The sequence below is a fragment of the Theropithecus gelada genome, chromosome 10, assembly GCF_003255815.1.
Source record: "Theropithecus gelada isolate Dixy chromosome 10, Tgel_1.0, whole genome shotgun sequence".
NCBI classification, from domain to species: Eukaryota; Metazoa; Chordata; class Mammalia; order Primates; family Cercopithecidae; genus Theropithecus; species Theropithecus gelada.
In genome coordinates this window covers 49,917,780-49,944,234 of record NC_037678.1, presented here as the reverse complement: position 1 = coordinate 49,944,234, position 26,455 = coordinate 49,917,780, and the positions used below count along the sequence as shown (strand labels likewise).

Genomic DNA, 26,455 nt, shown 5'->3' with positions numbered 1-26,455 from the left:
ATCCTGAGAAGGGAACCCAGGCATGCTATGCTTGGGCTTCTGATCAACTGAACTGAGAGCTCATGAATGGGAAGAGCTCATTATGTTAGGATGCTAAATTGGTGGTAATTTGTTACATGGCAATAGAAAAATAATATACCATGCATTTCCATGTACTTTTTCTGCACTATAGACTCATTTAGGTGCCATGGATGTCATTTCTTTTTTCTTTTCTTTTCTTTTTTCCTTTCCTTTCCTTTCCTTTCCTTTCCTTTCCTCTCTCACTCTTTCTTTCTTTCTTTCTTTCTTTCTTTCTTTCTTTCTTTCTTTCTTTCTTTCTTTCTTTCTTTCTTTCTTTTCTTTTCTTTTTCTCTCTCTCTCTCTCTTTTCTTTTCTTTGGTTTCCTTCTTCTTTCTTCTTTTTGTTCTCATCTCCTTTGCATTGTGCTTACACATAGCAGATGCTGTAAATGTGAGCTAGAGAGGCTGTGTGTCCAGTAAGGAGGACAGACTCTGGAGCCAGACTGCCTGGATTTAATCCTGGCACTGTGTCTTACCAGCTGTGGGACCCTGGGCAAATTTCTTAACTGCCATGTGTAAAATAGGAATGAGATAATCATGCTTGCTCATAAGGCTGGGGTGAGGATGAGATGACCTTTGTGTGTAAAGTGCCTAGTACATAGTAAGAACTCAATAACATGTTAGTTATTATTACTGTGTGTTTCATAAATTAGCAAATAAATCTTAACTACTATGGGGAAAAAGCCTATAAAAAAATCCCCAAATGTCTCTACCTGCTTAAGATAAGTTTAAGGATTTTTAAAAGCGTTTCTGGACTACTTGCTATTAAATTACTAAGGTATCTGTACTACAGGGATGTCCTCTGGCACCATGGAGAATTGGGGCCCGATCCTAAATCGTCCCATTCCGTATGATTTCTATTTGAATTCCTTTGGGGAGAGAATCTGTATCTTTGAATGAAACTTTCAAAAGTTCCTGTTCACATATTAGAATATCAGTATCTGCAGGAAACATTGATTTCTTCTTTGCTGTTGTTAGATGTTCCCTTCTGGGCATGACCATGTACCGTGTTTAGCAACAGTTGCTTCTAGTTTCCCCACATGTACTGTGGGCTGAAAAACCCACAGCGATCAACCAAGTATATATGTCATGGTCTATTTGCCCCAGCAGGGCCACTTGCCACCCTGTCCTACCCTGCTCTCTGGCTGCAAAACTGAACTTTAGGGGCTGCATCAACTGGCTCCCTAGCTCACTGCCTTTCAGCTGGGCAAGCTGGCAAGAAATAAGAGGGAAGAGAGGATGCTGGGATATATGTTTTCTAGACTCACTTTTTCTGGGGTTGCCTTGGCTGGTCGTTTCCTCCATGGTCATCATTCCTCTTCAGGTAGCCTTTTTTTCACAGAGCTCTTCCTTGTTCCTCATTCTGGGAACAACACCCTCCTCTTTCCCTTCAGACCTCAGGATGGTAACAGCTCCTTCGAATTTTATACACCAAACCCCTCTGTAAATAGTGCCTTTACTGAACTGCCTTTGAATTATCCCAGTCTAAATGAGCCATGTGATTTCTGATAGGCCCTTCACTGTTACACCGAGATCGTTAGATTTTTAAGAAGAGTTCAGAGTCCATAGGTTCTGACTGTAGCTCTTTCATTAGCAGTGCTTGAGTTTGACCACATCTATATGGGCTGTTCAAAGGACCATTTCTCTTGCTTTTCACTGGGTTTTCAGGTATATTCTAGATGATGGAAGTTGGCAGAGAAATGACCTGTGTATAAATGAGATATTTCAGGATGTTTTGCCATCAGGACATCCCACTCCACTGCATCTTATTTTGAAGCAAGCTCAGGTCTGAATCCATTGAAACAGGAGCTGACAAACTGAAGATGTGACTCTTCAGGCAAGACAATTTTTAAAGGTTGTTTGTACATGTCTTTAGATAAACCGAATTGTCTCTTGAATTCCATTTCCTGCAGATTATTTTGGGAAATTCTCGAAATGGATAGTGCATTCAGTTCTGATATGGAACACTTCTATTTTGCATATTGACATGCATTTTAACAAGAAAAAGGTCAGTGATGGGAACAGCACTGCTTGTTGGTATGACAGTCGACATTTACCTGAGCCTTTTTGATACACTGCAGTTTAAGATAATTTAGTAGGATAATTGTCATGATTGATTTTTATTTTCTTTCTGGACCCACAGTTCACCCTGTTACTCTTGGGCTGGGTAACTTTCAGAAGCTTAAATTTCCTTTTGGTGGAAATTCATTTATTAAGTTCTGGGTGGATGACAAACTTTGATTAAAATCATGAACTCTTTTATGATCCGTTGGTGAAAGCTGGTGAACCCAACTGCTGTTGACTTATTCTTTGACCAACATCTGTTCACAGCATGACATGAGAATGGCAGAAAATGAATGGTTGGGATTTTTCTGTGCATAATATTCTTTCTTATAAATCACACATCTTCTGAGGACTCTGGTGGGAACCTGGGGAGAAAGGTGGCATTCAAACACATTGTCATCACAGTCATAACAGTCATGTAGCTTTACATAGTAATTCTTTGTCCACCAATGGTAAGATCATACTTTTGGGAAAGAAGGAGAAAAGACAAGTTATATTTAGAATAGTTTACAACTTTCACTGATGAGACAAAAGGGAGGCACTTGAGGAGAAATGCGTGACACTTAGATCAAAAGAAAGGAAGAGATGCCCAGAGAGGGCCAGAAAAATATCAGATAAAAGAAAATCCCAGTTCAATTTGAGAAACATTTATTGACCAACTGCTATGTGCCAAATACTCTGTCTGGTGTTATTTCTCACAGGATCAAACAAGATGGATGTCACTTTTGACATTAGCCTGCTTGCATCTCCCAGGAGAAAGGGGACAAAAAACTGTCTGTGTTAAGTATTTGCTGATTTTCCAGCCATATAGCCATTCCTCTCTCTGATTTTCCTCGGTATAATTCTTCCTTGTTCCCAGGCTTTGAGTTACAGAGAGGGCTGACCCTATGTCTATTCCCAACCCCAGGTGTGGACATGGGACCAGGCTGAGCCAATTAGCACAGCAATAGGTTCAGCAAGCCACCTGACCCCAAGTATTGCTATAATATTCAATCCTACACTTGGCAAAAACCAGGAGAAAAGTTCTTATCTGCTGTACTTGCACTTGATAGGGACTCTAAGTGTAAGAGTATGTAAACCCACAATTTCTGGGAGTTACCACGTGGAGAAATCTTACTGAACATGAAGCTGAGCACAGTGCAAAGTGGAATTTAGAGACTGGCAGATATCAAGCCCTTTGATTGGTATTTGAGTTCCTGGATCCAGCTATGCCTGAAGCTACATTTACCTCCTCGGTATGTCCAATACGTTCTCCTCTTTAACTTAAACCTATTTGTTTGACTTTTTCTCATATCCTTTTCAAAGGCCAACATATTTAATTATTATTATGCTAGTTGTTATGGGTTGAATTTTGTCCCCCAAAAAGATATGCTGAAGTCCTAACACCCAATAACTTAGAATGTAAATTTATTTGGAAGTAGGATAGTTGTAGATGTAATTAGTGAAGATGAGGTAACTAATTAAGGTAGGCCCTTAATGCCACATGACTGGTGTTCTTATAAGAAGAAAGACCCAGGGATAAGATGACCACGTGAAGTAGAGGCAGAGACTGAAGTTATGTTGCCACAAGCCGAGGAACCCCTGGAGCTACCAAAAGCTACAAGACGTGAGGAAGGATCCTCCCCTAGAGCCTTCAGAGGAGGCATTACCTGGATGGCAACTCAATTTGGGGCTTTTAGCCTCCAGAGCTGAGGCAATGTTTCTATTTGTTTTGTTTTGTTTTGTTTTGTTTGTTTGTTTGTTTAGAAGGAGTTTCGCTCTTGTTGCCCAGGCTGGAGTGCAATGGTGCGATCTTGGCTTACTGCAACTTCCACCTCCTGGGTTCAAGCGATTCTCCTGCCTCCTGAGTAGCTGGGATTACAGGCACCTGCTACCATGCCTGGCTACTTTTTGTATTTTTAGTAGAGACGGGGTTTCACCATGTTGGCCAGGCTGGTCTTGAACTCCCGACCTCAGGTGATCCACCCGCCTGGGCCTCCTAAAGGGTTGGGATTACACGCATGAGTCACTGCGCCCAGCTGTTTCTGTGCTTTTAAGCCACCCAGTTTGTGGTCCTTTGCAATAGTAGCCCTAAGAAATTAACACATCAGGGCCGGACACGGTGGCTCATGCCTGTAATCCCAGCACTTTGAGAGGCCGAGGCGGGTGGATCACGAGGTCAGAAGATTGAGGCCATCCTGGCTAACACGGTGAAATCCCATCTCTACTAAAAATACAAAAAATTAGCCAGGCGTGGTGGCTGGCACCTGTAGTCCCAGCTACTCAGGAGGCTGAGGCAGGAGAATGGCGTGAACCTGGGAGGCGGAGCTTGCAGTGAGCATAGATGGCGCCACTGCACTCCAGTCTGGGCAACAGAGCGAGACTCTGTCTCAAAAAAAAAAAAAAAAAAAAAAAAAAGAAAAAAAAGAAAGAAATTAACACATCAGCAGGGCATGGTGGCTCATGCCTATAATCCCAGCACTTTGGGAGGCTGAGGCAGGCAGATTATGAGGTCAGGAGTTCAAGACCAGTCTGGCCAACATAGTGAAACCCTGTCTCTACTAAAAATACAAAAAATTAGCTGGGTGTGGTGCTGTGTGCCTGTAATCCCAGCTACTCGGGAGGCAGAGGTTGCAGTGAGCCGAGATCGTGCCATTGCACTCCAGCCCGGGCGACGGTGCGAGACTCTGTCTGAAACAAAAACAACAAAAACAAAAACAAAAAAACCCACACATCAATAAAAATGAAAAGTGATCTGCCATGATGAGGGTATTATGGGAGTTTAGGCAAGAACATGACACAACCTGATGGGAAGATGAAAAAGATTTCAGAAAAAGTTTTCGAAAGGAAAACGGCTCTTGCACGGGTACTTGGACGACGTATAAACATTGAACGGGTGAAAAGGGAGAGAGGAGTGTCTTGAGCAAAGGTGCTTGTGGATATGGAAATGTGTTTGGTGACCTGCGAGGAGGGGGCTGTTGCTCCAGCACGAATGGCTGTGGAGGTTCCCCAAGGTATGACACAGGATGGGCGAGTGTGGGTGGAGTCATGAGGCACTTTACCCTTCACCCATGGAATTTACCTTTGAACAGGAGGGCAATGGGGCCCTGTCATAGGACAATGGGGCTGTTTCCACCCGGAGTCCTAGCAGCCGTTCATGGTGGGCATTTTAAAACAAATTTGGAATTTTTGGGTCTAAGAATTTGGACACCCTATCATACAGTGGAGTTTCTCGATCTTGGCAGTATTGACATTTGAGGCTAGGGGTAATCATCTGTTGTCGAGGGCTGTTCTGGGCATTATGGGGTGTTTAGCAGCATCGCTGGCTTCTACCCACTAGACGTCAGTCACCCTCTCATCTCAGTGTGACAACCAAAAATGTCTCCAGACATTGGCAAATGTCCCCTGGGAGCCACAGTTACCTCCAGTGGAGAACCTCTATACTAGATATGAAAGAGATTAGACTCATTCCGCAACCAACAGTTACTGCAAGCCCGTTGGGCACCAGGCACTGTTTTAGGCACTGAGAATAATAAGTGAGCATGAAAGACAAGGCCCTGTCTTCAAAGGACTCAGATTTTCCAGCAGGAATGGCTTCATGTCACATTTCCACAGTCTATGGCTGGGCCAGCTGCGTCCCAGATGGCTGTGCAAGCTCTGTGGGAGAGAATAGCCAGAAGACAGAGGTTTCTGCAATCATGACACCTATATTGCTGTTGAAGATTGTAGTATTGACTGCTAGGGGCTTCCATATATTTATTTCCACCTCTTCCTTAGTAGCAAACCTTCATTTTGAACTGGACACAACCCCTGGCATAAAAGTCTGCGTTTCTTTGCCTCTCTTGCATCTCTTTGGAACATACACATTATGACTAAATGTAGCTAAAGAGACATAAGAGACAGTGCTATGAGGACTTCAGAGAAGGCTCCTTAAAGCAGGTGAAGATAATGACAGTTTCCACTCCTTTCTTTTTCTGCTGCCTGGAATGTGTATTTGATGCCTGGAGCTCTAGCTGCCACCCTGGAGAATTCGGTGCATGGTAGACAGAATAATGGTCTCCCAAAGACATGCGTGTCCTGATTCTCAAAACCTGTGAGTACCTCACCTTAGATGGCAAAAGGAACATTACAGATGTGATTAAGTCAAGAATCTTGAGAGGGGTGATTATCCAGTTGGGCCCACTGTCATCAGAAGGGTTCTTAGATGAAGGAAGCAAGTGGGTCAAAGACTTTGGAAGCAGAGGTTGGAGTGATGCACCTTGAAGATGGAGGGACAGGCCATGAGTCAAGGAATGTGGGCAGCCCATAGGAGCTGGAAAAGGCGAGGAATTGATTTTTTCCTCGAGCCCTGAGAAGGACCATAGTCTTGCTAGACATCTTTTTCTTAGCACTGTAAGACTCATTTTGGATCATGACTTTCAGAATGGTACAATACTAAATGTATGTTGCTTTAAGCCACTAAATTCATGATCATTTGTTACAACAGCAAAGGGAAATGAGTGCAAAGTGATCTTGAGAAGGGACTCTTGTGCTGGGTTGGGGAAGTGGAAAGACAAGGATGTATGTTCCCTGATGACACCACTGGGTGACCATGTTGGCCTTAGATTTGTTACTTTTGGACTTCTTTTATGCATGAAAGAAATACACTTCTATCTTATTTAAAACAGTCTTATATCTGGTTTACTGTTGTGTGCCACCAGTCTGTGTTTCCATAGCTTTTGAAGTTGTCTATTTGACATCCATTAATCACAAGGCCAAATTAATGACCAAAGTTGTTTCCATTTATTCTGTGTTCCATATTTCATACTCTGAGCCCTCTCCTGTAGCTTACTCTCACACACCAGCCCAATGTCTCCTACCCTAAATCAACCTGGGGCCAGGTACCAGTCAACTAGGAACAGCTTTAAGTCTCAGAGCCCACTAGAATTATTTAAACTAGACAGTTCTAAGCTGTTCACCTGTCCTGCCTCAACTTTCCTGCAGAAAACCTGATGAAGGCTGTGCTGGGTGCCTTCCTTCAGATAAAGTTGTGGTCAGGGATCTTTTTATGTGGGTGACCTTTAAGTTGAAACCTCAGTGATGGAGAGAAGCCATTAGGAATAAGGATGTGGCCAGTTCAAGTGCTTCTAGGCAGGAGGAATAGCTGGGCAAAGGTGTTGAGGTGGGTGGGAGCTTTGTAAATTAGAAGGCCAGGTGGTTGGAACATCAGGAGAGATGGAGAAAGATGAGGTCATATGGTGACAGATCAAGTTAAGGAATTTGGCCTTTCTTCCAGGTGCTGTGGGAAGCCACTGGAGGGTTTTAAGCGGAAGACATTGGCTCCAATGTGCATTTTAAAGAGATCACTCTAATATTGCTATCTTGAGCATGGGAAAAGCTGACCCACCATATGGCATGGTCCAATTCTGTCATGCCAACTTTCATTAGTCCCTCCTGGGGCCTTAAAAATTATATTATAGCTGACTCCTAACGCTCATGTGAATTATGATCCCGGACACCAAAGCGAGGCCGCTTTTCTTTGTGCATGTGGTTTCTACATCAGATACGGTCTTTCTATGAGGCAGATAAATATAAGTGCTTGAAAGTATTTTATGGATCAATGAAATATTAATGGACCTGGAGGTGCTTTAAGTTTATTTATAAAGCTGGGTCATCTATAGGTCAAATACCATTATAGCAAATGCAATTGTAATGAATATCTTTGATAAATTTGGTTTTTAAGCCTCAACCCATGTCCTGCTTATTTCAAAATTATGAGCTGTAGGCCTGCAATTTCTTACATGCAATTCTGAAATCCAAAAAAAAAAAAAAAACCCACCTGAAGACCAAAGCTGGTTATTTTAAATTTGTTTTATGATTCATCTGATGGCCAAAATTGAACTAAGGGATATGGGATATCCCCACACAGCAAGATGAATAAAGACTATATATATGTATGTGTGTATATATATACACACATATATAGTGACTTTTGAGGCTAGGTTGCACTGCAGAAATATTTGATTTGATTATAGGGATCTGCCTCAGTTTCCTTTGAGATTATGATTTAATATTTCTGAACCTATTAACCTAAAATCTAAGTAAAACTTGAATTTTGAAATATATTTGCCCTGAAAATTCCAGATGGGGGATTATAGACCTCCACAACTGTACGTGATCGTTTCTTCAGAATCTGCAAAACAGGCATTTGAAACATAATTGATCATATTAGAAGGTAGGTGGAGCCGTTTAAAAGACTGTAAAAAAATTACAAAAATTGTAGTAAGTGTACATTTGTCTGTTCCATTAATTTAACAAAACATTTTGTTTGTGGGTGGGGATGGGGAATCCTGTCAACTCTGTGAGGTCAAGGATAAGGACGATTTTATCACCATATCCCTAATACACGACAGAGCCTGAAGCACTAGCTACTCAATAAACATGTGCAGAATGGAATGATTAACTCGGCTGAGGAACCTGGGGATCAGATGATGCATGACTCGTCCCAGTGCTGGGGTTGGTGGACTGGAACTCAGGTCTTCTGACCCCCCCTTTTTTCTTTTTTCTCCTTATGCTGTCATTGCTGTGCTAAAATGGAAGAAACCATTGAAGGCCTGTCTGCAGTAATCAAAAACATGGGAACACAAAGGAGGAAGAGGAAGGCAAGTGGCCTTTGTTGCCATCAGACAAAGCTAACCAGTCTGTATGAATAGCCAAGGGCCCTGTTTCTACATAAAAGAAAACTCTCTAATGAGTTCTAATCCAAGAGCATCGCTGGCAGTGAGAGATTGTAAAAGCGAAATATTCACTTTGAAAAATGAAACCTATTAAATTCAGGGCATTGTAATTTCCCATTGTGAGACTGTGGTACCAGCGATTAAATTCTATTGTGTGTCTACAGTCCTTGTTACCAACGATGTTTAGTATTATTAACTGAGATTCTAAGAATATCAGCTCTCCATAGCTGGAGTGCTGTTCAGTTCCTCATGTGAAACAATTTGCATATATCTCAGATTCACCCTTGATATGCCTCTTTCCCTCCTTATTCCCTGTGTGCCATTTAGAAGCCAGTCCTGTAGACTCCATCTCCAAAAATATTCTGTGTATGTTCATTTCTCTGCCCACATGGTTCACATCTGGGCAACTCTGGCAGCTTCTATTCTTTAAAAAATATAACTTCAACCTTTATTTTAGACTCATGTGCAGGGGTACACGTGCAGTTTTGTTGCATGGGTTTGTTACATGGTTGTGGATATTCACATCAACTTTACTAGATAGTGCTAAGCTGATCTCCAAAGTAATTCTACCAATTTACACTGCTCCTGGCAGTATATCATAATTTTCCTGTGTTACATAAGAATTTTCCTCTGTTACATCCTTGCCTATTGATAGTATTTAGACTTTTAAAAATTATTGCTCATGTGTAGGATATAAAATGGTTTTTCATTTCAATTTTACATCTCTCCAATTACAATAAAATTAAGCCATCTTTTAAAATAATTTCAAATTTAATTTTAGATTCAGGGGGTACATGGACTGGTTTTTACGTGGGTATATTGCATGACGCTGAGGTTTGGGGTACCATTGATTCCATCACCCAGATACTGAGCATAGTACGTGATTTTTAATTTTTCAGCTTTTGCCCCCATCTCTCCATCACACCTCTAGTAGTTCCTGGTGTCTATTGTTGCCATCATCATGTTCATAAGTACCCAGGGTTTAGTTCCCACTTATAAGTAAGAACATGCAATATTTGTTTTTCTGTCCCTGCATTAATTCATGTAGGATAATGGCCTCCAGTTGCTTCCATGTTGCTGCAAAAAAATGATTTTGTTCTTTTTTATGGCTGCATAGTATGGTCTGTATGTACCACCTTTTCTTTATTCAATCCACCATTGATGGCCACCTGGGTTGATTCTATGTCTTTGTTTTTGTGAATAGTGCTGTGATAAACATCTGACTTTTGGGTAGAATGATTTACTTTTTAAAAAAATATATAGACCCTAGCAGCTTCTGAACCGATCTATTTTCTATCTGTCCTCTATATGGCAGGCAAACTGCTTTCTAAAAAGATGGAAATTGTCCTAAGTTGTGTTCCCCAGAAGCAGATCTTGAAAGAAGGATCTGTGTGGAAGTAATTTATTAGGAAGTATCTACTGAAAATACCAGAATGGAAATGAGGAAATAAAGCCAGGAGAAGAAGGAGGCCAAGCGAGTATACAGTATCTACAAGTTCTAGGGAAGGTAACTTGGGTTCTAGCCCTCTATCCCACGGGGAACTTCCGAGTGTAAGCCATCATCAAATTGTCCCAATTAGGAGTAAGGGATATTTATATTTCTTGCACCTGCCGGTCATTTGTAAGGGCTGCAGCCAGAGGTCATCAATTTCCACATAACCCAGGCTCTGAGTGTGCGGGAAGAAGACTATTCTCATAATAGCCCCAGGAAATAAACACAATGATCACTTTCATTCCTTTCATTCGACTGACAAGGAAATCACATTTTTGCAGCAACAGAGATGAAGGAGTGGTAGAGACAGAATGTGACCCCCGGATGTTTTAGAATCTCTCTTCTTAACCATGGCTTCAGATTATGCTACAGTTATCTCACAATCACTAAGGGTGGGCAGCCACAGAAATGCCAGAGAACATATACGAAATGACTGGCTTATGATCTTCTAAAGTGTCGGGTTATGAAAGTCAAGGGAAGACCAAGGTAGTGTTCCAGATTGAAGAGGATAGAAGCAACAGTTGATTTTGAACTTGCTCCTTTGACTACGAAGGACAATTCTAGGACAATCAGAGAAACATGAGTGGGACAATAGGAATATATTCTGTGATTCATGTTAGTCTGATTTTGATGGTTGCTTGTGTAAAAGAATGTCCTTATCTATAGAAAATACACACTAAGGTGTTCGGACATCAGGTTAGCAACTTACTCTTACAGTGCGGGGGAAAAATGTTTATTTTTCTATACTTGAAACTTTTCTGCAATTTTAAGATGACTTCGAATTTAAAAAAATATTTAAAAATCCTCAAGCAACACTTATGGAAATATAATTATCTTAATTATAACTCTTAGCTTTGAGTTTCAAAATAGAGATGTAGTAAGAAGATAGTTTTATAAGCCTTGTACGAGTTTTATAAGCCAGTACAAGAAAGTACTATTATTCTGAGTATTCTCCAAACTGGGTTTTTACATCCCACATCAAGGCTGGGTAGGCGGACCACAGAAGGAAACTTAGAGTGGCGAAGGTGAGGTTATGTATTAAAATATATTTCTGATCACATAAAAAGGGAAAAGTTTTTTTATATACTGAAAAAGAGTATGTTGATAAATAGCTTTTTTTTTTCTTTTTTATTATACTTTAAGTTCTAGGGTACCTGTGCACAAGGTGCAGGAGAAGTTTTTAGAGGCCAGAAGGAGGAGCCCAGAAATGTAGTGAGGAGAGAGGAGGCAGGAAATCCTCAGAGGAGTATCCTGGTGATTCTAGGTTTCAGGTCATCTTGAATTTAACTCTGGAACACAATTTTTAGTCTGAAGACTGAGGCAAATGGCCTCATAGAGAAGCATCATGTTAGTTACAAGGACACCTCTTACATAGTTTCAAATAAGAGAGTGATGGCCAGGCGCGGTGGCTCACGCCTGTAATCCCAGCACTTTGGGAGGCTGAGGTGGGTGGATCATGAGGTCAGGACATCGAGACCATCCTGGCTAACACAGTGAAACTCCGTCTCTACTGAAAACACAAAAAATTAGCCGGGTGTGGTGACTCGTGCCTGTAGTCCCAGCTACTCGGGAGGCTGAGGTAGGAAAAAGGAGAGTAACATTGGCTGGCCTGGGCGGCATCACAGGACCACACATACCCCGACATGGTGTGGAAAGGAGTAGCCATTTGTACTCATGGGGATATGGAAATGTTGTATGAACTCTTTGCCTGGAAGAAGACTGGGTTCAGGTAGAGGAAGTTTAGGACTTGGGCTTCATGCCCAGAAGCAATGGTGAGATCCAGGTTCATTAACACCAGAGGCCAACACAGAGCCCAAAGGACTGGTGGGTCTCAATTGTATCTTGGTGAACACCAATCTTGAATACCCATTGAGCAAGGAGGCCACACTTTGTAACAGTCATTGCAGTAAGTGTGGAGGGCAATGCCGGAAGACCATGAACAGAAGGAACCGTCATGAAAGGGGAGCTCACAGGCCAGAAGTACCTTCCTGGCACCATGAGGAATCGACCTTTCCCTGATACCCAGGTGCATTATGGGAAGTAGACAAGAACCCTGAAATTAGGGAGAAACTCTGAAAGGTTGAAAAATTACTCCAAGGAAAATTTAGCAAGATGAGTACTAATGCCCTTAATGGATAAATGAAGAGATTTTGGCTGTCTGTGTGAATCAAGCTTGAGAACAAAGGGATTTATGCTAGAGAAAATGATTCAGCTCTCCCCCTCCCTTTTCTTTTATACACTGCAGTCAGAATTATAAATGTTAACCTTTTTTTAAAATGAATTATTGATATGTGTTATAACATGGGTGATACCTGAAAACATTGTGCTAAGTGAAAAAAGTCACAAAAGACCCCGTATTTTATTATTTCATTTATTTGTTTGTTATTAATTTTTTTATTTCCATAGGTTACTGGGGAACATGTGGTGTTTGGTTATATGAGTAAGTCCTTTAGTGGTGATTTGTGAGATTTTGGTGCACCCATCACCTGAGCAGTATATGCTGCACTCAATTTGTGGTCTTTTATCCCTCACCTCCTTCCCACCCTTTCCCCCTGAGTCTCCAAAGTCCATTGTGCTATTCTTATGCCTTTGCATCCTTATAGCTTAGCTCCTACTTATGAGTGAGAACGTACAATGTTCGGTTTTCCATTCCTGAGTTATTTCACTTAGAATAATAGTCTTCAATCTCATCCAGGTCTCTGCAAATGCCATTAATTAATTCCTTTTTATGGCTGAGTAGTATTCTATCATATATATATACACCACAGTTTCTTTATCCACTCATTGACTGATGGACATTTGGGCTGGTTCCACATTTTTGCAATTGTGAATTGTGCTGCTATAAACATGCATGTGCAAGTATCTTTTTCGTGTAATGACTTCTTTTCCTCTGGGTAGATACCCACTAGTGGGATTATTGGATCAAATGGTAGTTCTACTTTTCGTTCTTTAAGGAATCTCATATTAACTAGAAATGATGAAGATGATAAAAGTAACTAAGTGGCATGAGGGTGAGGTTAAGGACACCCTTTGATGACATGTTCAGAGAAGGTTCTTCCAGGAGAACTGAGACCTAGCCAAAGAGAAAAAACCAGTGACGAATAAAGTTGGGAGAAAAATGTGCCAGGAAGAAGAAACAGCCCAGGCAAAGGCCTTGAAATATTATTGAGTTTGGCATGTTCTGAGTCACGAAAGAACAGTGAGGCTGGAGCTCAGGAAGTTGGGAATGGAGTGACCAAGGATGAGGAAGGAGAGTGGACAAGGACAGGTTATATAGGGCCCGGTAGGTAATGATATGGAGGTCTGGGTTTTATACTAAGGGCAATGACACCATGAAAGAGTTTTAAGGACTTGATTTGTGTTTCTAAGTGATTGTAATGCCCTGTTCAATAGAAAATCGGAAGAAGGAGACCAAGAAAGAGGCTACTGCAGTGCATAACCAGAGATGGAGTTCAGTAAATGGATTCAGAATATAATTTGGAGTTAAAATTGCCACAACTTGCTGATGGATTGGCTATGAGAAAGAGGATTGACTATGAGAAGAGAAAGTAATGATAATTCCTAAGGTTTTAGTTTGAATAAATCAGTGGTTGGAGTTGGGGGTGATAGAGCCTTTGACTAAAATGGAAAGACTGGGACAGAAAAGTCTTGGGTGGAGTGGGGGTTGCTAACTCCTTTGCTAATGCATGGCTACTGTCTGATCTCTCAATACTAAAGAACCTGGATCTGCCAAACAGTAAGCTCTCCTTCAAACATCAAGGGTGATGACAATGCTTGCGATATAGTTGATATAAAACTATGTTCAAGTCCGTCTGTTTCCTGTATTAGGTTTTTACTTAGTTGATAATTTATTAATGACACTGTTTACATTTGCATTTGGATGCCTTGCTATAATTAAAATAACTCTTGAATTTATCAACTGAGCCCTAAATTAAAGACCCATGAAAGGCTCTACATGATGGAATAAATTTTCATATTCAGTTGTCTTAGATACGGACAACAATATAAGTTTTTCTGACACATGTAATGTTTGACATCAGTCAAAAAGAGTACAACAGAAATATTCCATGTTTAAAGCAGAGCTGGGGGAAAAGAAGGCTAAAACATTCCATATTGCATAAAAGAAAGAGTTAGATTGTCACCAAAGTGAAAGGAAATCAATGGGACGACTTTGGAGACCCATTTCAATCTGTTGTTGACATTGTTTTCTGGTAGTAATTTTCTCAAAATGTTAACAGTATTGAGTTTGCCTATTGATTCTATTATTTTTGACCTTGCATTAGTGTGGGCTAATCTTACATGCCATAAAAATGTTTTTTTCACAGCTGAAATTTTTGCATGACTCTGGAGGAAACCTCCAATCCGGTCAGACGCCCTGCTCAGGATTTCGATGAGTGTATAGGCAGCAATAATGAGCTATGTTGACTTCCAATACACTTTCATGTTGTTTACATTTTATTAAATGGTTTAAGCAGGGTCATCATATAAATGATCAACATATTGACTGAAACACTCAAGCCTTGAAGAATTGAAGGCTGCAGACAGCCAACCAGATTGGTCAGCTTGAATTGGAGTCAATATCATAAATATATATTTGGCTACAGAGTCAAAGCCAACTTTATATTCATTATTCTGAAAACCCTGCTAAATAAACAGCTCCAAAATGTCCCACTGGAAGATGCCCATTCTACTGACTCAGTAACCCTGCCTAGCTATGTCCTCTCCAGAACCAAATAATCCAAGCTGAGTGAATTCAGCAAAATTGGGGGCAGTTGATGAAGACTAAGTGAATGGGAAACCAAAAACTCTTGAATGATTTTCCTGGGAAACAAATAGATTTATTGTTGGCTCTATGTAGAAGAAATTTGGCAGCTATATTTTCAAGGGCTTATGAAATACAGTCACAATACACCGTTAGCATCCTATCTATTTCCCAACCTAACACTCCCTTGTATCTCCATGGTAGGTCAAATCACCATACACCACACTACCCACCCCACCCCTTGCCTTTGAGGCTGTAGTTACTCAGTCTGCAAGCAAAGAAATTTCAGAGTTTACTGGCACAATGCTAATGGGTTTGCCCACAAATACTTAGAAGAGTATTGCTAGAGGAGTTAATTTGCCTCTTAATGATTTAATTATATGCTACAGCTTTGCCGTACGAGAATAACAATGTTCCTCGCTTTCTTGCTGCTGGGCCTGCTGATTTTGGAGACTTTTGGAAAAGAATGGAATTTACTCTCCTTCAGTGAGAGGGGAATTGAGTTATTGGGAAAGAGAGAAGCATTTCTCCCATGCCACAAATAACTATGCCCATTCATCTATAACGGAAAGAGGGGGATATGTCAGGATGACAGTGATAAGTATTATAAAATGCACTATGATTTTTATTTGCATTGTCTTGATTGATCCCATGAAGTAATATTAGTTCTAATTTTCCTATAAGGTTGAGTGAGGTCACTTGGATTGCTTAACACAGAGATAGAAAGTGGATGAGCTAAGGGTCCAATAGAGGTCTTTTGACTCCAAAACTCAACTTCTGTTTTTCCCTACCTGAGCCTACCTTTCCGTGGCTTAAAAGACTTGAGTTCCCTGGGCCCTCTGAATGGGAATGATTGTGATTTTAGGATCAGGGTGGCTCTGTAGACCACACTGTGTACTTCATTTTGTACTGCAGGTTGGGTTCTTTGGAGGCAAAATTGGGAGTTTAAGGTATTTATTGGGATTAACACCTATAAAAAGAAGGGGAGAAAGCAAGATTGGGCAGAGGCAGATGTTGAACTGACATGAAACTCTGATCCCTGCCAACCCTTTAGGGAGCTCTGGGGCTGGTATTGCCCATCAGAGTGTCCTGCCTTGGACAGAAATGACTGGGCCTTTATGCCTCCACCGTGCTCTATCACTATGGGAGCTGCTCTGAAAGCATGACTTGGGTTCAGTTGGCACTTTGCAGCTGTGGCAGTCCCTGCATTCAAGAACAGATAGCAAGGGGGGGGAGTACAGTCTGCTGACCCACACCCCTCAGCTGGATGGTAAGGCCTTTCCTGAAGGGAGGTCTGAGCTGAGCAGCTCATCTCTCTGTCTACAGCCCACTGTTTCCAGGTATCTGTAGGAACACTAATCACTCAAGAGGGACACAGAAGGGAGAGTGAAAAGATTACAGGGTGCAGAACCAGGATGTCTGAGTCTGTATTCCAAATCAGCCTCTTCCCAGCTGGGGCTTTATGGTAAAATACTTGAACTTTGAGATCAATCCAACCTGTAAACTGGAGATAATGGGGCAATTTTATTGATATATGATGAGGACTAGGAATAATTTCTTTAAAGTAATTTCAGTCAATAAGGGCTATTTTTATGAACCTCTGAAGAAAGAGGTCATATTCTGGGCCACTCATCAGTCTTCCTAACACCCACCTGTTTATGCATCTACCCCTGGTTATAAGCATTTTCTTTCTGCTCAGTGCATACCAAAGCACCATGAGAATCCATGCACTTACAGCTGGATTTTCTTCTAGGCTCATCCCTGTAAGATCTTATCCCAGGGGGCTGGGAATGAAAGAGGGCCCTCCCCTTCCTTTGGTCTGCAAAGGAAGCCAAGCTCAAAGGCCACTGGATAGAGCTTGGGGCCAGTGGTGTCTGTGTGCACTGCCTGGCACTCTCAGGATTCAGGTGAGGGCCTAAGGAGACCCAGGAATATTTACTGAGTGCTTATTACTTGCTGATCACGGAGTCATGCCTTTGCACGCATTTCTCATTTCATCTTCACAACAATCCTTTCATGAAGGTGTTAGCCCTGGCTGCATTTTAGTGAGAAGCAGAGGCTCACAAAAGATGAGGGAACTTCTCAAGCCCCTCTAGCTAGTGAGTGTTGGAGCTCAGAATTGGGCTAGGGCAGTCTGACACACGCCTCTGAGTGTGAGACAGATGGGGAATGTGAAGAGAGTTGAGCACATTCACTTCGCAGAAGACTGTGAGGTTTTCCAGTCACAGTGTTGGTCTCAGTGCAGTAGAACGTGGGTCTCTTTTCCTCATTTTCTTTAGTGAGGATAGATTCATCTCCAACTCTCATTTTTCTATTAATTCTGTTACTCCTAGATTTAATTGCATTTTCCTGCAAATTAGATTCTTCAACAACTGTACTGTAGTTGCACACGTTTCATGTACATATGAGAAATAAAGTTTATGATGATTATGGAATCTCAGATGGAAGACTTCACTAGCCATCGGCAGCAATTATTCCCCATTCATTGGGCTTTTCCCTCTGACGACTGTCAGTTTTTATATCCTCCCTGTTTTCTTGCCTGATATCTAGCGGAATAATTAATCAGCTTTCCTCAGATGATGTTTATTAGTTAAATTGACTTAAGTTTCACGTAAGGCAATCACTGAGTGTAAAATTCTAAAGTCAGGCTCTCCTGGGTTAAAAAAAAAATCCCAGCTTTGCTGTTTATGAGCTAATGGCATAACCTTCATCAATTTTTTAAAGCTTTGCCTCTCAGACTCTCCATCTGTAAAATGGACATACTGTAACTTATCTTGTGGAGTTTTTAGGTGAGATAAATTTAAGTGCCTTATACAGAGTGCTACAGTTTAAATGTTTGTCTCCTCTGAAACTATCGTTGGAGCTTAATCTCCAGTGTGGCAGTACTGAGAGGTGGGTCCTTTGAGAGGTGATTGTGTCATGAGAGCTCTGACTTTATGAATGAATTAATCCATTCATAGATTAATGGATAATGGGTTAACATAGGAGTGGGACTGGTGGTTTTATAAGAACAGCAAGAGACACCTGAGCTAACACATTCAGCCCCCTTCCCATGCTATGCCCTGGGCCATTTCAGGACTCTGTAGTCCCCATCAGCAAGAAGACTGTCACTAGCTGCACACCCCGACCTTGGATTTCTCAACCTCCATAACTGTGAAAAATAAATTTCTTTATAAATTACTCAGTTTCATGTATTCTGTTTATAGGCAATAGAAAACAGACTAAGACACATAGTAAGTGCTCAACAAATTCTTAGTAATAGTATCACCCGGTTTTCCATGAAAGATGAAAGAACAGATGTGAGATTATATTTTTATTTCACAGCAGGATGGGTACTTGTTGTTATTCGTATGTTTGATTTTCTTTTTTTTTCTTCAGGTCAAGAGGAACAGCATCGATTGCTAATATGCTGTCTGCTTTCAACCCCCAAAGGATTATTTTCAGAATGAAATGATCTGTGGTCTTTAAGTGGTGGGGATGGGAGGAGCTGAAGAATTCTTGATCCTTCGAAGAGGTCCCAGTGGACTTGATTTCTCAGTGGAAACAAAGGGATTTCCTTCCTCAGTGGGAAAGAGACACCAAGTGATAAACCGAGCACCCTCTTTGAAGATTTCCCGGTATATTTGTCCCTAGAGGAGTGCGCCTCCGGGAGATTTATTGTTGGAAGCTTTTAGCCTCAAGCATAATTTTTAAAAGTATGTATTTCCCTAGAAACAGAGTAGCTCCATTTAAAAGTCACAGGTGCCCCCAAGCTCTGCTCGGAAGATTACCTCAAGTTTCATTTCATACCCGTCTCAGACCTGGAGGCAAATTACTTAGTTCATCACTATGAAAATGGATTTTTTTCCCTTCTACTTCCCGTTTCCGTACCTGCCGTCTTGTGGAAAGGGACGTGCTTCCCAAGAGATGAGAAATGGACAGGAGTGAAGCCTGAGTCCAAGCACTGTGATTTTTTATCTCCCACGAATGTGCAGGAATATTTAGTCAGGGAGATCATCTTCCTGGAGAAATTGGTCCATCCTGCTCCTGGAGTGCTGTGTTAGTTGTAGTTGCTCCGGTGCCAGCTAGAAGACCAGGGTCAGAGTACAGTCGCTTATGTGGGAGGTTAAGCCACAAAACACTGGCAGAAGAAGGGGAAAATAAGACAAGGATGCGAAGGCAATCAGGAAAGGGCATGTCATGAAGCAAGGCACTGTTCTGGGCAGTTGGAGCTTACACCTGCTGGGGAAGCCTGAGATAGTGGGGAACATGTGCCTCACAGTGACGCTTGTGAGGGCCGGGGGAACTGGGGTATTAATACACCAATTCCATCTGTTATTGATTGAGGGCTGCTTACTGGTGGTATTGAGTCCCTGGCACTTCAGGTCAGAGAAAGCCCTCGATCATAGAGAACATCAAGCCATGGGGCCTGGAGTGCCAAGGGCTGAGTGGATGTGGGCAATGGCCAATGACAATAGCTACCATCTGTGGATTGAATCTTCGGCATCTCATTTCTTCTAAGTCTCCTTAATCTCTGTGCTTGGTGCTGAGGTGAAGCAAACAATAAAGATCCAGTGTTGTCCTTAGGGTGCTCACACTTCAGTGAGTGAGTCGAGGAAGCTAAACAGGTAAGCAATTTTTAGCCTGTGAGGTTAGTAGTCTGTGGAGATATATTTAACAATATGTGCATCATTTGTGATATGCATGTTATTTGTCAGGCTGTACTCTAAGCATTTACCTTGACTAACTTATTTGATGCCCACAAGAACCCTCTAAAGTGGGTGTATTTGCTATCTCTTTTAGAGATAAGGAAGTGGAGATATGGAAACATTAAGGTGTTAGACTAATCTGTAGTGAAGCCAGGATTTGAATACAGGCTATCTACTTCCAGAGCCCTGTTCTTATCCGCTGGGCTATAGGTCAGGCTTTCTCAACCTTTATTACTATTGCCACTCTGTGCTGAATCATTCTTTGTTATGGGGGCTGTCCTGTGCATCGTAGGATGCTTGGCAGCATCCCCTCTACCACTAGAAGCCAGTAGTACCTGCCTCCCCACCTCCTGTCCTGACAACCAAAAATGTCTCCAGACATTGCCAAATGCCCACTGGGGCACAAAAAGCCCCAGTTGAGAACCACTGCTGCCTATTATAAAGCAATCAGTTTTTCCTAGGGAAGTGTTATAGAAGGCAGATGGAAATTTCTTTTCTTTTTGTTTAATCTTCCTTCTTATAAACATAAGGAGAATAGTAGTATTTCAGAGCTGATAATATCTCTAAATCAACAGCCAAATATCTCCCAGGGTGGAGAAAATGGAAGTAGAAATCAAGTTACTGAAAAATCAAGGTAAGTTTGTGTGTGTGTGTGTGTGTGTGTGCATCTGCCTTGTAAACTGGGCATGCTTGCCCACTGTGCTCTGCTGCAAGCCCTTCAAACAGGCTGTTTCCATGGTCATTTTTTAAATGTTGTCTTGTAACTTGACGAACTGAGAAATTAGCAAAAAGACCGTTCAAGGAGAATAGACAGTGTGTTCACACGGGATTGTCTGTTTTATTATTTTTCATTTTCCTTGGGCGATTTTATTTGTGATTTTTTCGGAGTTTTGTTTTGAACTCTCTTTATCCAAGTAAATACATCCTTCTTCCTTCTCTCTCAAGCTGGGGGTTTCCAAGCTTTATTTTCTGAATCCTTCCAACCCTATTTTATCCATGTGGCTTCTTGGAGCTGGTCAAGTCGGCGAACTGATCCTTGAGATTTTGGGGTGTTCTGTGTGAGGACAGTAGCCCTAACTTTGGCATTAAAGTGTCCTTGTTTGTCTCCTTTCTTTCTTCTTCCAAGATACTCTTTAAAAATTCAGTCTTCTCCAAATTTGGCTGTTACTAATCTATGTGATCAGAGAAGCATTATTTTAGAAGCCTGAATAATTCACTGTTTCAGTTGGTCATGGAAGTAAAATCCCAGAGGTTTAAGCATTCTTTGTAACAAAGCATTTCCATGTGCCAGTGGATAATTTATTAAGCAGTGCTTTGTGAACCTGCTTGCTTCTCTATGACCAATGCTTTTAATGATCGCTGCTCATGCTCAAATACATAGTCACCCTAATGACTTAAATTCCTTTTGCATGGTATTTGTGGGAGGTGAAAAGCCACCATGGTCAAGATCATTGACTCTAGGTTAGATGGGACTGGGTTTGAATCCTGGCTTCACTACTATCAGCTGTGTGAGACTAAGCAAGTGTGACAGGCAGAGTAATGGCTCCCTGAAGACGCTAGTGTCTCAGTCCTTGAAACCTGTGAATATGTTGCCTTATCTGGCAAAAGGGACTTTGCAGATATGATTATGTTAAGAATCTTGAAGTGGGAGATTATCCTGAATCATCTGAGTGGAACGAATGTCATCCCAAAAAGGAGGTCAGAATCAGAGAGGTTAGAAACTGCTAGACTGTTGACTTTGAAAATGGAAGAAGAGATGACAAGCCAAAGAATATAAGAAGCTTTTAAATGCTGGAAAAAGTAAGAAAATGGACTCTCCTCTAGACCTAGAGCCTCCAGAAGGAACACAGCCCTGCTGACACCTTAAGTTTAGCCCAGTGTGACCCAGTTTTGACTGTTGACCTCCAGAACTGTAAGATTATGAATTTGTGTTGTTTTAAAGCCACAACATGTGTGCTAACTTGTTATAGCAACAATAGGAAATTAATACAGCACAGTGATGCAATCTTTCCTAATCGTTGTTTGGTCATGTACAAAGTGGAATAATAACAATCTTTACCCCTTCAAGCTATTGTAAGGTGTAGAAGAGAGAGGCACTTGGCAGTAGGCCTAGCATAAAGTACATATTTAAAGGTACTGGATTAGTCATGGGTATTTTATTTTGCCATACCTTAGCAGTTCCATCATCCTTCCTATTACTAAGTTTCAAAAATACTTATCAGTGATGGCTAATTTAATGTATCAATTTGGCAAGTCTATGATGCCCAATTATTTGGTCAAACAGTGGTCTAGATGTTACTGTGAAGGTATTTGTGAATGTGATTAGCATTCAAAGCAATTGCCTTTAAGTATAGCAGATTGCTGTCTTCATAATGTGGATGGTACTTATTCTATTCGTTGAAGAGCAAAGACTGAGGTCTCCAGATGAAGACACCATTATGTCTCAAGACTGGAACATGGAAACCCTGCCTGAGTTTTCTACCTGCTGGCCTACCCTGCAGATTCAGATACTAGACTGCAACATCAACTCGTACTTGAATTTCCAGTCTGCCTGTCTGCCCTACAGATTTTGAACTTGCCAGTCCCCACAATTGCATGAGCAAATTTAAAAAAATCTTATTTCTCTCTCTCCTCACTGGTCTTTTTTTTTTTTTTTTCCTCTGGTGTACCTTGATTAATACACCATCCAAACTAAATGTAACATAGCAAAACATTTAAGAGCATGAAAAAAGAAGAGGTTGGAATGACAAGCACATAACATTAAAACTTTCTATTTTGTTAAGAACCTTGCATTTCCTCGTTGATGTTTAACCTGAAGACTACGCCTCAGGTTTTTTCTTTCAGCTTTAACTCAAGAACGTATAATTGGGATTATGCTAATAACACAATTGCTTAAGACAAAATAGTATCCCAGAAAAAAAAATACTGGGACGGTACTGGGATGTCTTTTATAATGGAGTTTGACTTTGGACTTAAAGCAAGAGTTTATATTCAGCAAGGATGATTGGTATTGCCTTACTAGTTTATATGTTGCTCCTTCTCTGGTTTCCTCTGAAGATCTCCTACCTCATCCTGGTCACCTAAGGTCCTACACTAAGACTCCTTATTGATCAAGCAGCTATAGAATAAAGAATAAAGAGTAAAGAAAAAAGCCTGCACAAGGGAATGTCTGTTCTGATTGGTTAGTGCCGTGCCAGTGCTATGTATGTTGCTGATTTTTTTAGTATCACTCCTGCCTAAAAGTAATAGTTAAGGAACCAAATGCAATAAAGGATTGCTCAACTATCCAAATTGTTAATGTCCATAAATGTGTAATTTCAACAGATGTAACTAGTTTAAAGGAGAAATAGGTAAAAATGTGCTTATTTCATTCTTTATCTTGGATAAAATTTTAAATCCTCATTTTCTAGCCACTCTTCTTAGGACTTAAATACTGTGTCTCTTGTTTACTTTTTTCTTTAACAGACAGAAGTGTGACTATTTTCAACTGGACAAATATTTAGATTTTCTCCTCTGAAGATAAGTCCCAGTGTCTCAATTGCTAATTTGCTTATAATTCTTCTCTATAAATTATTTCACTATTGGCCTTGGAAGAAAAGACCAACTCATTCATATGACTGGAATTTCTTCCCCCAATTTCATAGAGGAATTCATTTTCTAAACACGAGGATTTGATCAATAAACAACTTGCAATCCCTAGGAGGACTTTAAAGGGATTTAGATTGTCAAACATTGACTCAGGATTTGTTCTGGTAGTTGTTAAAAATTACATAAACATAAGTTTTTTCTTTTTTCTTTTTTTTTTAACTTCCATCAACCAAAGAGTGAGTAGTAGGAGAAGAGAAGACTTGGACTTGTTATTGATTAGTTGCTACACATGCTCTTCCAAAGAAAGTTAATCAACAAGGTGTTGACAATATTAGCACAGTCTTACATCTATCTTGGAAATTATTGCTCACAATTGCAGAGTTGCTGCTGCATCCTTCCTTCCTGCCAGGAACCAATAGAAGTGAGCTTGTTTGCTACACACCAACAAATTTTCCAAGAGCCTGTGGACCATTCCTGTCCACCAACTAAGTGCTGCAGTACAGAGAAGCAGAACTTCTAGGCCAGAAGAGGGAAGTCATTCCCTAACACACTCTCTATACTAAACATCCTGATGTAAAAGGCCACGTCCATCTTGTTAACCTAAATTCCAAGCACCTAGATTCTATACACATCAAGGTTATGTGTATAGAAAAATATATATGGAATGATTTGGTTTTTCCTATATGTTGAAATCACATTATAGGAAAGTGCAGCTTAAAGTAAAAACACCATTTGTCAATGGGAATTATTTAGTCTTCGATAAATGTTGAGAGCACATAAAGAGAAAACACACCTTATAAGGAATTTATACATAAAAATTATACATAAAAATTATTTTTAGGGAAATTTAATTTAAAACAAAAGATGAGCCACATTAAATTAATTAATATTGCCCTATGCATGTTAAATCTTACTTAAGAGAAATTACATAAATAATTTAAAAATACAATATTTTATATGATTAATTCTCCTTTAAAAGGTGAACTTTGTACTTCTGGATGATGAGATCAAAAGAGCCACTAAGCTCTGCTATCAAAGGCAGAAATTATGCAACGGAATTCCCAAAAAGGGGGAAGTTATGCAGGTGAACTGTTTTTACTTAACAGTGCTTCTGACACCAAATCAGAGGTTTCTTTTCACATTAACAAATGATCCAATTCTCTGAACACCAGCTGGGTGTCCAATAATTCAATTGATCTCTGACACCATCTACCTGGAATTAGCAACAGATTCAACAAGGTAAAGGGCCCAGCCCCACAAGACTGCCCCGACTTCAGACACCAGTTGCAAATCCCAGGTCACCTATACTTCTGACCAACCAGCTGTATAGACTGGGGGTTCCCACAGCTCTCTGCTCAGGTTTGACAGTTTGCTAGGATGGCTCACAGAACTCAGGAAGCCACTTAACTTACTTCTGCTGGTTTATTATAAAGGATAAAGATGAGTAGCCAGATAAAGTGGTACATAGGGCAAAGTTGAGAGGAGTCCTGAGTGCAGGAGCATCTCTCTTCATGGAGTTCAGGTGCCCCACCCTCCTGGCACATGGATGTGGTTGTCAGCCGGAAAGCTCTCTGAACCTGGTCATTTTGAGTTTGCAATGCAGGTCTAATTAAGTAGACATGATTGATTAAATCATTGGCCATTGATGACTGACTCAATCTCTAGCCCTTTTCCCCTCCCTGGAGGTTGTGGTTGGGAGTTAAAAGTTCCATGCTTTTAATCAAGGCTTGGTCTTTCTGGCAACTATGTCCCATCCTGAAGCTATCTAGGGACCCACCAAGAGTCACCTCATTTGAGCAAAAGATGCTCCTGTCACCCTTATCACACAGGAAATTACAAGGAACTTAAGAAATATGTGTCAGAAGACAGGACAAAGACCAACTGTCTTTCTGTGGTACCCCAGTGGTACAGAGAGTGGAAGGCAAGCTCACAGCCAGCTCCCTCAAGTCCATGTTGACATTTGGGATGCTAGGTGCAGAAGGACAGAGAGCAGTTGCAGTCTGTCAGAGGACTGAGAATGATAATTCTTCAAGTGCATAAGGAAGGAATAGAATATGGACTGTATTCCATTAAGACTCTTGACTTTTAGTTTTTCAAGGCACCATTCTTTCACTTCTTCCAGCCAAAGATATCACATAGCAAACCTGTGAAATAGGGATCGGGCAGGTAAGTTCTATAAGTACAAAATAACATAAAAATGAGCAATAATTAATATGGTTCTCCAGTATCTATTGCATTCATTAACGAGGAAATAATTTTCAATTCATCCTCACAACCCCACCTCAATGAAATTTCCTCTCTATTTTGTTTCTGATACCACTTTTATTATTATTTTTTATTATACTTTAAGTTCTAGGGTACATGTGCACAATGTGCAGGTTTGTTACATACGTATACGTATGCCATGTTGGTGTGCTGCACCCATTAACTCGTCATTTACATTAGGTATATCTCCTAATGCTAGTCCTCCCCCCTCCCCCCACCCCACAACAGGCCTCAGTGTGTCATGTTCCCCTTCCTGTGTCCAAGTGTTCTTATTGTTCAGTTCCCACCTATGAGTGAGAACATGCGGTGTTTGGTTTTCTGTCCTTGCAATAGTTTGCTGAGAATTATGGTTTCCAGCTTCATCCATGTCCCTACAGTGGACATGAATGCATCCATTTTTATGGCTGCATAGTATTCCATGGTGTATATGTGCCACATTTTCTTAATCCAGTCTATCATTGATGGACGTTTGTGTTGGTTCCAAGTCTTTGCTATTGTGAATAGTGCCACAATAAACATACATGTGCATGTATCTTTATAGCAGCATGATTTATAATCCTTTGGGTATATACCCAGTAATGGGATGGCTGAGTCAAATGGTATTTCTAGTTCTAGATCCTTGAGGAATCACCACACTGTCTTCCACAATGATTGAAGTAGTTTACAGTCCCACCAACAGTGTAAAAGTGTTCCTATTTCTCCACATCCTCTCCAGCACCTGTTGTTTCCTGACTTTTTAATGATCGCCATTCTAACTGGTGTGAGATGGTATCTCATTGTGGTTTTGATTTGCATTTCTCTGATGGCCAGTGTTGATGAGCATTTTTTCATGTGTCTGTTGG

At 40.8% G+C, this 26,455-nt stretch overlaps 1 long non-coding RNA gene across 1 annotated transcript in view; it reads left to right on the top strand.

Annotated features, from left to right (window-relative positions):
- Positions 1-22,359, top strand: part of LOC112633662 — a 31,914-nt gene extending 9,555 nt beyond the window's left edge. The window contains exon 3 of the long non-coding RNA XR_003121564.1: positions 18,451-22,359. This is a non-coding gene — a long non-coding RNA (uncharacterized LOC112633662). The remainder of the gene's footprint in view (positions 1-18,450) is intronic.
- The last annotated feature ends 4,096 nt before the right edge of the window (positions 22,360-26,455 follow it).